This window comes from Camelina sativa, chromosome 17 (assembly GCF_000633955.1).
Source record: "Camelina sativa cultivar DH55 chromosome 17, Cs, whole genome shotgun sequence".
NCBI classification, from domain to species: Eukaryota; Viridiplantae; Streptophyta; class Magnoliopsida; order Brassicales; family Brassicaceae; genus Camelina; species Camelina sativa.
Genome location: NC_025701.1, coordinates 18,167,513 through 18,179,460, shown reverse-complemented (window position 1 = coordinate 18,179,460; position 11,948 = coordinate 18,167,513). Strand labels below are relative to the sequence as shown.

Below are 11,948 nucleotides of genomic sequence, written 5' to 3'. Positions count from 1 at the left end.
GGGCACTATGGGAACTTGCTCAGGCTGAGGCTCAGAAGGGATGACATTCACAAACAACATACATCTTCGCTTCTCATAATTAACGGAGTCTAGATAAACATTAACATCCTCATCATCATTAAGCTCACAATGCTCCAATGTTTCTACCAGTAGTGGCTTGTAGCTCAGCTGCAACTGAACGTTACTTTCAACAAACCCAAGCTTCCTCTGTATCCTTGCTTTTAACATCAACAATGTTAAATTCCTCTTGAACATTATACTATACATGCGTCCTTCATATTTAAAATGTAGGCTGACGTTCTCGCATATTGTATCCTGCCAAACCAACCAATATAAAAAAATCATAATTAGTACTACTACTAGTTTTACTAGTTTTACTAAAAATATCAGTATTACCAGTTTCACCACCTTCTCTCTCCTATCAAAATCGAATTGAATGGTAGACGAGTTCTAATCGAGTTAATTCACTGAAATCGAAAGCCAAATCCCTTTCTTATCTAATAGATAGCTCAATCGACCCATAAACCTTTGTAAAACACCCAATGTGCTAAGCTTTCTTCGATCTAAATCCAATTGAATTTCTATATTTACAAATCAAAAACAAATTCAACCAAAAGCAACTCTAAAGTGAAGTAACGCACCTGCATTTTGAAGAACAACTTGATTCAACTTGATTTGGTGAAGAACGACAGCGGTAGGAGCTCCGACGACGGAAGAATCGCCGGCGGCTGGATTGAGACGTGAGTAACCAGGTGGGTTTCGAGTGGGTTTATCGGGTCGAAAACGAGAGCTGGATATGTTTTTTTATTTAAAAATTTTAATTTAAGTCAATGAAATTAGAAGGCTAAAATCGTCTCACCATCTCTTATTAAAAAAAGTGAGGGTATGAAGAATAGAGAGGGAGATAAGAGATTTATCAAATTTTTTTAGGGAGTTTTGAGACGTTTACTCCTATATATATATGTATGTAGGGTTGCTTGGCATTTTGACTCTGAGTGGGTCATAACTCGTAAAAAGGACACAACAATATGGCCATATTGAAGGTTTCTTTATTAGAAAAAAAAAAAAAAGAGAGAGAACCAAAAGGGTGAGCACAAAAAGTATTCAATTTCTAGAGTAAACTGAGTGAAAGTATCAATGCATTACACAACCCGAGTCTTGCACGAATATAGTCTGAGGCATCGAAAGCTCAAAAATTGGCGCAAACATATCACTGTAAACTGTTCGATTGTGATAGAACAGCCCTCAAAAGGCCATCACAATGTCATCAAAACTACAAGAAACTAATAGATGAAAATATATGGTACACATATGTTAGGTAATTAAGTAGTGTTTGGGAGACACATGCTCAAAAAGACAAAAAGGTAGATTATACAAATAAAAAGGAAAGAACATGGCTCCAATAACACATACTATAATTACAACTAGATTATGATCCACGGGGTACCGCCTGACAAGTTTTTTTATTTTTATTTTGTTAATACTAATTTTGCTAATATATTTTTTGTTAATTTTAGTAATTTACTATATAATTCGGGGTATACCACACAACACTTTTTTTTAATACAATCTTAATTAAATTAGTTTGATTCGACATATTTTATACTAGTGTTGTTAAAATAGTAAAATAAAGATTTAAACCGTATCGACGTATCATACTAATGATATTTTATTTTTTAGTATTATCAATTCAATCATGTAATCTTATATAACCGTCATGTAATATAACTCGTTTGTGTTATTTTGAAAATTTAATATGTTTAAATATTCATAATTTTAAACTTTTTATTAAGGTTAGATATATTAGTTATAAGTTATAAAATTCTATAATTTACTATAGATGGTAAATTTACTATATGTATGTTGAACACACACTTTTATATTAATTGAGTAATATATGTTCGTTTAAAAAAAAATCAAATCACAATATATAGAGGAAAAAATACACATTTTTATTAACTTAATGTATTATATGATGATTCACTACATTTCAATTTTAAAATAGAAAAAAAAAAGATGATAGGAGAATACATTTTTTAATATGGAATAAATATTCTAAATATCTATATTAATTACAGAATATTATATATATAAATATTTAAAATATTTAATTATGTTTGGTTATAAGGATAGTAGAAAGAATTAACTAAACTTGTTTGGATATGAATATAAGCATTAAATGACATTCAATGGTAAATGTTTTCATAAACATATTTTTGAGCAAAAACTGCTGTAAAAATATTAGTATAGATATATTGCATTTAATAAAGGAAAAATACTTAGGTTCACCCCTCACCCCCTCCTCTCTCAACCAATCAGAATGTTCTATCTAATATTTTATTAAAAAATAAATCAAAATTAAATTAAAAAGCAAAACAAATCAAGGAAACAAATTATGTATACTTTTAATTAAGGAAAGTTAAATATTGGCTTGGTTTAGATTTTACAATTAGAACAAAATTATATGTCGGTTTGGGTTCACAAATGAGATGGTTAGGGTTCAGGTTTTACAATTAGAACGAAATTATATGTCAGTTTGGGTTTACAAATGAGATGGTTAAAGTTTAGATTTTACAATTAGAACAAAATTATATGTCGATTTGAGTTTACAAATGAGATGGTTATGGTTTAGATTTTATAATTAGAACAAAATTATAATCCAAGTATTGTCCATTATAGATGGCATGTGTCATGTGATCGATAACAGAAGTGTTTTAGAAAGATATCTATGAGAAAATGAAAATAATTTGAATATGGGTGGCATAAATCAATATATTAAAGTATTAAACCAAACCATGGGTCACTCTTAAGATTTTTTTTTTTTTATGAATACTAAATATACTATTTGTAGTCATCTTTGTATAATTGACAATTCCGGTCATTCTTAATATAAGAATCGTTTGTGGGGTTGGGTCTTTCTGTTTGAATATTATTTGTAAGTTGGAACGTTTATATCAAACATAATTCGGAAGTTGGATCAGTTTTAATAAGTATAATAGTTAACTAAAAAAACAAATAAATATTAATCTGCAAGTTTGTTTTGTTTTTTTTTGTTTTACTCAGCCACCTATATAGTCTGTAAGATAATTGGGTTTGATTACAAACTTCGTCGCCACATACATTTTTTTATAAAGAGGAGAACAGTAACATCAGTTACATTTTTTTTATACTAGCAAGGGATCGGACGGGCAGTCAGTTGGGATGCGTTTGTTTTCGTTAGAAGTGTCTGTTTTTTTTCGTTTTCTTGAATTTGTACTTAAATGAAATGATGATTGTTGAATCTAGAATTCACACAATGAATTTGTTTGAGTGGAGAACAAATTCACTTAGGATCTCTCTCTAAAATAATGGATTAAAGCTAGAAAATAAAGAGGGGTTATGATTTCTTGAAGAAGAAGGTTAGGGTTTTTGTATTAATAATTGGATGATCTTACAATGAGAGGATTGCCCTCTATTTATAGGTATTCAAAGATCTACTGAATATATTCGAGGATATACTGAATATATTGACTTTCCTAATTACAGGCGAACTGATTAGGAAAGTCCTTCCTTTCTTGCTAGGTCAGCCGTAGGGCGAGTTGAAGTGCCGGTTTGTCACCTCGTCCATGGGCTTCTCGGTGTTACTGGGCCTTCAGAGACAAAGTCCAAACTTAGGTCGAGCTCTCGGTTTAGATAACCGATTCCTTTAACGGGTTTAGATCGGTATGTTGGAGGTGCTAATTCCGGTACTAACAATGATATCGCAGGAATATTTCATGGTATCAAGTTTTGGGCCTCTAAGTTTAACGAAGTTTGCTTTCTACATATAAATCGTTGTAATGATAACTAATAACCAAGAAGCTCATAATCTTGTTCCATTGGAAATCATGGGTTGTAGTTTTTATTCTGATGTTGTAAATCTACCTATGTGGATTGCGAAAAATTTGTGTGATCTATTTTAGGGTGCAAATGGTTGTATAAGATTGAATGGTTGGAAAATTTTGAGTTGAAAAAAAAAAAGTTAAACACCATTCAACTTTCATCTGCAAAATAATGGATGAATGAGTTGAACATTTTTCCTTTGTAATTTGTTCAATTTTTCAACTTTTTGAGTTGAAGGGGTTGAATACGTTTGTTCAACTCTTTCAACTTATTCATCTCAAAAGGTAAAAAGTGAGTTGAATATTTGTTCAACTCTTTCAACTTATTAATTTAGTGCAACTATTTGCATCCTTAATTTAATACTAGGTAGTAACCCGTGCTGTAGCACGGGACAAAATTTTTTCATATAAATTTTAAATTCGTAAATGAGTAAAATTATATTAACACGGGTGCTATAGTACATGTGCGTACACGGATGCTATAGTATTTTCATTTAAATTAAACATAAACGTATTTACTCTGGAACTGGAAACACGTCCAGTCCCGTTCCATCTCCTCACTTCCCAACTCATCACCTCTCATCCCGTCTCATCTCGTCTTGTCTCATCCATTCTCGTCTCATCCCGTCTCGTTCCGTATCCATCATAATATTATGTCTTATGTTCGTTCTCTTTTAAATAATTACTCGTTAAACAATATTTACTAAAAGAGATTGGGTAAGAATTTAGATGGGATACATGAGTTCTCTGTTGATTTTTTGTATTTAGTTAGTTGAAATTATCCAAAAAATTATAATTTTCAAAAATATTTTCAAAAATACCAAAATTTTTAAAGTTCTCGTTCCAAAGTCGTTAATTACCTGTCGTATAGTAAATCCTTATCCAAATTAGTGAAAGCTTGATACTTGAATTCATCTATCTATATTTTTTATTTTGTACTTTAATCTAAATTTTATGTCCTTTTTTTAAAAAAAAAAACTATTCAATATATTATTTTTTATTATTCGAATTTACCCGTTTCAGTTTACATATACTCTTTCTCGTCTTAATACCATAAATAAACTGGAATTTTCTCAAAATTTTAATTTATCTAAATTAGTGGAAACACTATAGATAAATTCTTGTCAATCCTTATCTAAATTAGTGGAAACTTGACAATTGAATTTATCTACCTATATTTTCTGATTTGTACTTTTATTTAAAATTTATGTCTCTTTTTTTAAAAAAAAAAATTGATCAATATATTGTTTTTCAATATTTGAATTACCCGTTTCAGTTTACTTATACTATTTCAGTATATGTACTTAATTAGTAAAATAAATTACTTAAAAACACTGATAAAACATATATTCAATCAAATAATAAACATTTTTAGGTTGTAAAATTTTAATTATATAATATTAATATATTCCATAAAAATTAGGTTGCCACTCTTTTATGGTGTTTTTTGTCAATATTTTGGTGTATATGTAGAATACTGCAACCCGTAGCTAATATACATTTTTTTGCAATCCATCTATAATAATCAAGCACAATCCGTGTTTGTTAAAAATGTTAAAGTAATTTTATTACGGGGTGTTAAATCTCGTCCCGTCGCATCCCATTCTGTCTCGTCCCGATCTATCCTGTTAGAAATTTTATGTCCCATAACCATTTCCTTTTACAGAATTACTCATATAATAATGTTATTAATAAATTTTTGCTGAGAAATTTAGACAAAAAACATGATTCTCCATTTGAATGTTTAATATACATATATATATAGTTATAATTTCATTTAGGCTGATTTTTTAAAAAATATGGGTTAGAAGAATTTTATTTTAAGTTGTGAAAATTATTGACCATGGATCCATACGTACATACGGGATTATATTTATAAATTCATTTATTTGGTATAATATTTATAATACAAACCTATATTAGTTTAAGAATGTTTTAGACTAATAATCGTCTCGCCATGAGCTTTGGATTGACATGATAAAAAATCTGGATCGAATGTCAACCGAATTAGCAATCGTTAAAAACTTGAATAATCAAATAATATAAAAAGCCGCCAAAAAATTAAAACTTTCTGAACCAAATGATCTAAATAAAATTGGCAAACGTGTCAAACCTGTCTGCTAAGGGATGGATACAGATCGTGTACTCTTAAATTTTTGGTACCTTTATCTAATCCGATCTTTACGGGTAAAAAATATCTCGACGTGACTCAAAAATAACATTATCCAAAATATGGTTTGAACTTTAAACGTAACATACAATCGTAACGTACAATCACTGTAAATGTAAAAAAATATTTAGAAAATAGTATGAATGTTATATAATGTTTTCAGTTTTTTTTTCTTTCTAAATTCTTATTTTTAAGATCAATCGTAACATACAATCACTGTAAATGTAAAAAAATATTTAGAAAATAGTATGAATGTTATATAATGTTTTCAGTTTTTTTTTCTTTCTAAATTCTTATTTTTAAGATCAATCGTAACATACAATCACTGTAAATGTAAAAAAATATTTAGAAAATAGTATGAATGTTATATAATGTTTTCAGTTTTTTTTTCTTTCTAAATTCTTATTTTTAAGATCAATCGTAACATACAATCACTGTAAATGTAAAAAAATATTTAGAAAATAGTATGAATGTTATATAATGTTTTCAGTTTTTTTTTCTTTCTAAATTCTTATTTTTAAGATCTATTTTGACTTTAAAAATAACAGTTTGTTTGAAGTTTAAAAGCACCTATTAGGTTCATATTCGTGGTTGGAGACTCGAGCAATCCACCTAACCTAATTACATGTATAAACATAATAGCTAGTAAATGCAGATGTTAAATGCTAATGGTGAGAACTTCTACTTTACTCTCATCTTTCTTCTCATTATATACAATTTTTGTAATATAAAATCCTTAGCACAATACACTCATAATACTTTTCACCTCTCTTATCCACTATATACCTGTTTGTGGCTACTCTCCCCACATGTTCGTTGTCCTTGTTATCAATATCTTTTGCTTAATTTTTTTTTTGTGTGTTTAACAACATCAACCCCACAATACCTCCCTCTCACACTCATTTACACAACATAATCAAGTTCTAGTTTTACATCACCGTTTTCCCTATAAGGTTTCTTAGCTTTGGCCTCTTTGTGAACTTCAATCTAACCTTGTCTTCTCCTTCAGACTCCACCCTACCATTGACATCATCCTAATATTGTGTAGATTGGAAAGTTCAGCCACATTTTCACTTGTGTAAAAAATTCAGTCTATATAAAAACCTAGAAATAAAACAAACAGTATATTTGAAACTAAGAAAACCAAGTTCAATTAGGTCAGATAACTTACATATGCTGGTACGTCTCGTGATAATTTGACCCAAAGGATTATAAGTCTAGAACCTGAAACATAAAGATAAAAGATTATTAGCATGAGACTGGTTGTAAAGTTTCAATGGATACTATAGTTTCTATTTTTTTTTCTTATAGTTGTTGTAACTTTGTTGCTAGATATAACCCCTAAATTGGTGTTTAGATTGGAAAGTTCAGACTCAAATTCAATACTATTATTTCAATTTATAGAAAAAGCAAGAAATCAAACAAAATCATGTTGATTAACATACCTGAAGCCTCGATTTGCTTTTGAAACATCTAGTATGCTTTCCTGATCTCGATACTGATTCCAATAAATTATAACGGGAATCAAATCCAAAATTAAACGTTAAATCCATTGTTATTAACTATCTTTTAGACCAAGTTTTGATGATTTACTTACCAAAGATTTCAAGGTAAAGATCTTTATTCTCGGCAACACGGCCAATCCTTGCTTGCCAAGGTTTCTTGTTGATGATGCCTTGTCACACATCGATGTATACAGAAACTCATTTAGAGAAACCGCTACTCTTCCAGTATTATATTGGTTTTTGACCTCTAGTTACAATCAAAGAAAGAATTTAGACAATTAATTAGAATAATTAGATTATGAAAAGTTCTTGCTTTTGGATTTACATTCTGAGGAGGCAATGAACTCTTGCTTGGTCATGTGCTTCATTTCCTCCAATTCTTTTGAGTAACTGGTAATCTAAAAAGCATTAGTAAAGAGTTACCAATGTTGTATAAATTAACCACAAACGGATAAAATTAGAAGAGGACTAAGAAAGTAATTATAGGGAAATTGGTGGTAGCAGTAGCATAACAATATTTTATAAATAGGCTAAATCGTATGGAGCTTCCTAGGAATTGACACCAAAATATGCAACATTGTTGTTCTCATTATTCAACCTTGTAGCAGTTTGCAGAAGAAAGATTTGCAATGAGCCAGGGAAACACACCTCAATACAACTCAACAGAAGGATATCTTTCTCTACCAAGAACACAGACACCGCAAGTTTTGTAGGTGTTGTCTCATCTTTAAAATAGCGGACCTGTATATACACAACAGAAAATAAACAGTCTATTTTCATGATGATATAAGGCACAACCAAAAACCAATAACTAATAAACCTAAAGAGGACTCACAGTGACACCAGCTGCTGTAGCATCATTCTTCATTGCCTCTCCGTATTTGACTTGCCAATGGATCCGATAGTCTTAATCACTCAAGGCCAATGAAAAATCACCAAGACTTGTGAGACAATTATGAATCTTCTCTGTTTCATAATTTATAAGAATGTTTACACCGAGTCACTTTAGACTATAACCTACATAACATATCACATATATTAAATCTAAAACACCCTAAAAATATCAGTATCTTAAGCCTACCTTTAGTGACTCTTGACCAGGAAGGATTCAAACTCTTCTGAGCATGTTACGCCTTGTTTATCTGTTTGAAAACAATAAAGTATCATTCACACCAAGTATCGTTCAAAGAAAAACACCAAAAAATCTCAGAAAAGAGAGTTAAGTGAAGCAAAATTACCTTTTAGATCTAGTGGCAACACCAATTAGAATTTTTCATGGGTATCCAACTAATTTCCAGGTTTAACATGTCCTTCTTCCTGCAATATTAGAAAGACAATTGTTATCATCAAAAAGGCACAAGAGCACAAGAGTCATCATCAAAAGGCTGAACGGAAAAGAGCACAAACATAACAGGGAATAAATACCAAAATCAAAACCATACCAAATGTTTAGCCTTTCTAGCTTGACCCTTAGCTTAAAGTTCAGCTTCTTCTTCCGCTAGCTTATGTGCAATAAGATGCTTACATGTGCTGATAAAACTGGAACCTGTTAGACAAACCCAAACACTTTTCAACATTTTCAAAATCAAATCAAAACCACGGTTTTCAAGAATCTAGTTACTATCTCACCAGTGTATCATCTCCTTTGGTCTTCTTCATGATCGCTCTAAAGACATTACATCCATCAGAGCAAACTTATCAGCAAACTTTCATCCAAATCCTGAAACCACAAGAAAGTATTGGTTAATTGGTAGATCACGGCAATTTAAAAAAGGCATATGCTGATGATTGAAGGAGAAGAAGCAAGCCAAAGTTGGATACTGTATTCAAATGGCGGTATAGGAATAACACACTCTCAACATTAAAAAAGTTATTAATACAAATTGCCAGTACCTTTGGAAAATATGGCATGTGTAGACATGCGAGTAATTCATTATCACCATAGAATAGAATGGATTCCTACAGAATTCACACATAGGATATCCAGGTAAGCTCATTTAAAAATCTAGAAAACCAATCTGACTAAATTACTAAAATTATAATTTTGAGGTACAGAGCGGATAAATATATCTCGGATCTTGAGTTCAGCGGTTAATCTCACAGAATAGAAAATTAAGCTGACAAAATAAAGATTTAAGAAAAAACAAACCTACCCAAAAGAAGAAAGCTCCTACTGTGATAACTATGATGAACATCTCCAAGACTCTCATAAAAAAAATAGGGAAAAAGTACGAACCAGTGACCTCGAAAACCTGATCTTGTTTACCCGCCATCGTCAACATGAATTTAACAGAAGAATTGGATTTAGTTAAAAAGCGAAAGAGAGATTATGGTTTGGAAGGAAACAAACAGATTGAGAAGAAAATAAAATGGTAACAAATGATTTAGTTAAAACCTGTAGCTGAATCCTCCAAATAAAGAGAGCATTCGTGTTTAGTTCTGCTGATCAAGAGTTGTTGTGTAAGCTTCTAGGAAAAATAATTTGGAGATGGAGATGGAGACGGCGACAGAAGCATAGAGAGAGAGGTTAACTTTTTTTAGGTTTTTTAAATTGATGGACATGATTAAAATGAATCAACGGTCACGATTTAGTGAAGAGGATCCGAAAATAACATAAATGGGTCAAAAAGATCCGCGCTTTTATCCGAATTCAGCAGAGACCATATTACATTTTTACCTATTTCGCAAATGATTTATTTAGTCATAATTGCAATGGCATTGTATTGTAAATTCTTACAAAACTAAGGTTTTTTTCAGGCAACGTTTTTCTTTTAATAGTAGGGATAATTTATTTTGAAGCAAAAAAAATAGAAAAGAAATGACAAGTAGATGCGTTCATTAGATTATTAAATTTATTGTGTATTACATCATTGAATGTAAGCATCCCTTTTTAATAAAAGGAAAGTACAAAACATAGTTTTTGTAAACTTTATATTTTTAATAAATGATTACAAATAAGTTATAGATAGGTTATAGATTACTCCATCTATTAATATCAATTGGTTACACCTAAATATTTAATTGATAATTGATATATTAATGGTAACAAATAAAATCATGAATATTCCAAACTGTATTTTTGGAAGATTTTAGTCTTATATCAAGTTGTTTCCAAATATCTTTAAACACAGTATTACAAATTTATTTTCCACAGATTTTATCGATAGACCACAACGTTAACTAAAGAAAGATTACGAAATTGATAGATTGAACGGTTAAAGGTTAAATAGTGGGTTACAAGATAGATTACGAAATAAAATTTAACCAGTATTATAGCACGGATACTTATCTAATTAACAATATAAAACTTACAAAATAGATGTCTTTTTTCAAGCTTTCATATTTAGTATATGATTTTATTGCATAATGTTTTATCCAAAAACAACTTTTAAAATAACTCACATAAATTATATTTTGTACATTACACTTAAGGTGCATACAACATTAAGGTAGATTATCAAAATTATAATGTATTAGCCGCCAGACGCCATTGTGTCTTACTCTTAAATAATACTACCTCCTCGCTCTGTTGTCTAGAGATTTCATCCGTTGGATTAGAAGGAAAGTCAAATGATTTGAGCTGTTAAGATCACAATGAAAAATCTATTTAAGAAGAAAAATTTCCTTCATTATATCTCACACCGAAATATTTTGAAATATTTCTATATAGCATACAATATGCCTCCTTATATAAAAATAAAACAAGTTCATAATAAATCTACGAAGCCGGTAGACATATACATGTCGCCTGGTGATAAGGTGTATTCTCTTGCTGATGAAGAAATTAAAGATATTGATGATTATATCTGTACTTTTGATGAATATTCGAAGATTAATATAGAGGATGGAGCAGATTCTACAGGATATCTGCTGAAGTACCTGTCTCGCAGAGTTTATCTTAATGATTATGTTGGCAAGAATTCTGGTGTTGCAGATTCTTTAATTGTTACTATTTAGAATAAAATTGATATTAATATATATATATATATATATATATATATATGTAGATTCAATCGAGATACATGCTTCTGGTCCTTTTTTAGGGATACATTATTATGATGGAGTTACAATTGTATATTATACTTGTGTAACTGTAATACATAATAAAGGAGGTGGTCTTACAATTATAGGATGTGAGCCTCAAGGTGAAAAAGATAAAGAAGCATCAACAGAGATGAAAGGTCAACTCACAGATGATGATAACGCAACCCAAAGTACCAGCAGGACTGATTAAGTCATATGACTACGTCTCCTTTTCCCTTTATGTGGGAAAACCCAGGTTTCCCTTTCCTTTTATGTTCCTATCTCTAAGGGCAAAACCCACGTTTCCTTTTCTGCTCTGTGCGTCCAAGTGCGTTAGGAGTTGAGACTCCATTGTAAATTGAAAATAAAAGATTGAATAAAGACTTGTTT

General features: G+C 30.3%; 1 long non-coding RNA gene across 20 annotated transcripts; it reads right to left on the bottom strand.

Annotated features, from left to right (window-relative positions):
• On the bottom strand, nt 5,461-10,059 carry LOC104757571. Of its 20 annotated transcripts, none has more exons than XR_762460.2 (14): nt 9,931-10,059; nt 9,689-9,792; nt 9,429-9,494; nt 9,165-9,255; nt 8,978-9,081; nt 8,774-8,852; nt 8,617-8,677; nt 8,371-8,441; nt 8,184-8,276; nt 7,861-7,933; nt 7,628-7,782; nt 7,476-7,528; nt 7,202-7,254; nt 6,689-7,064 (listed from the first exon to the last, which is right to left on the bottom strand). It is a non-coding gene; the product is annotated as an uncharacterized LOC104757571 (long non-coding RNA). The 20 variants fall into 20 exon arrangements; XR_762455.2 differs by having other exon boundaries at nt 9,689-9,787; XR_762462.2 differs by having other exon boundaries at nt 9,772-9,792; nt 9,931-10,058.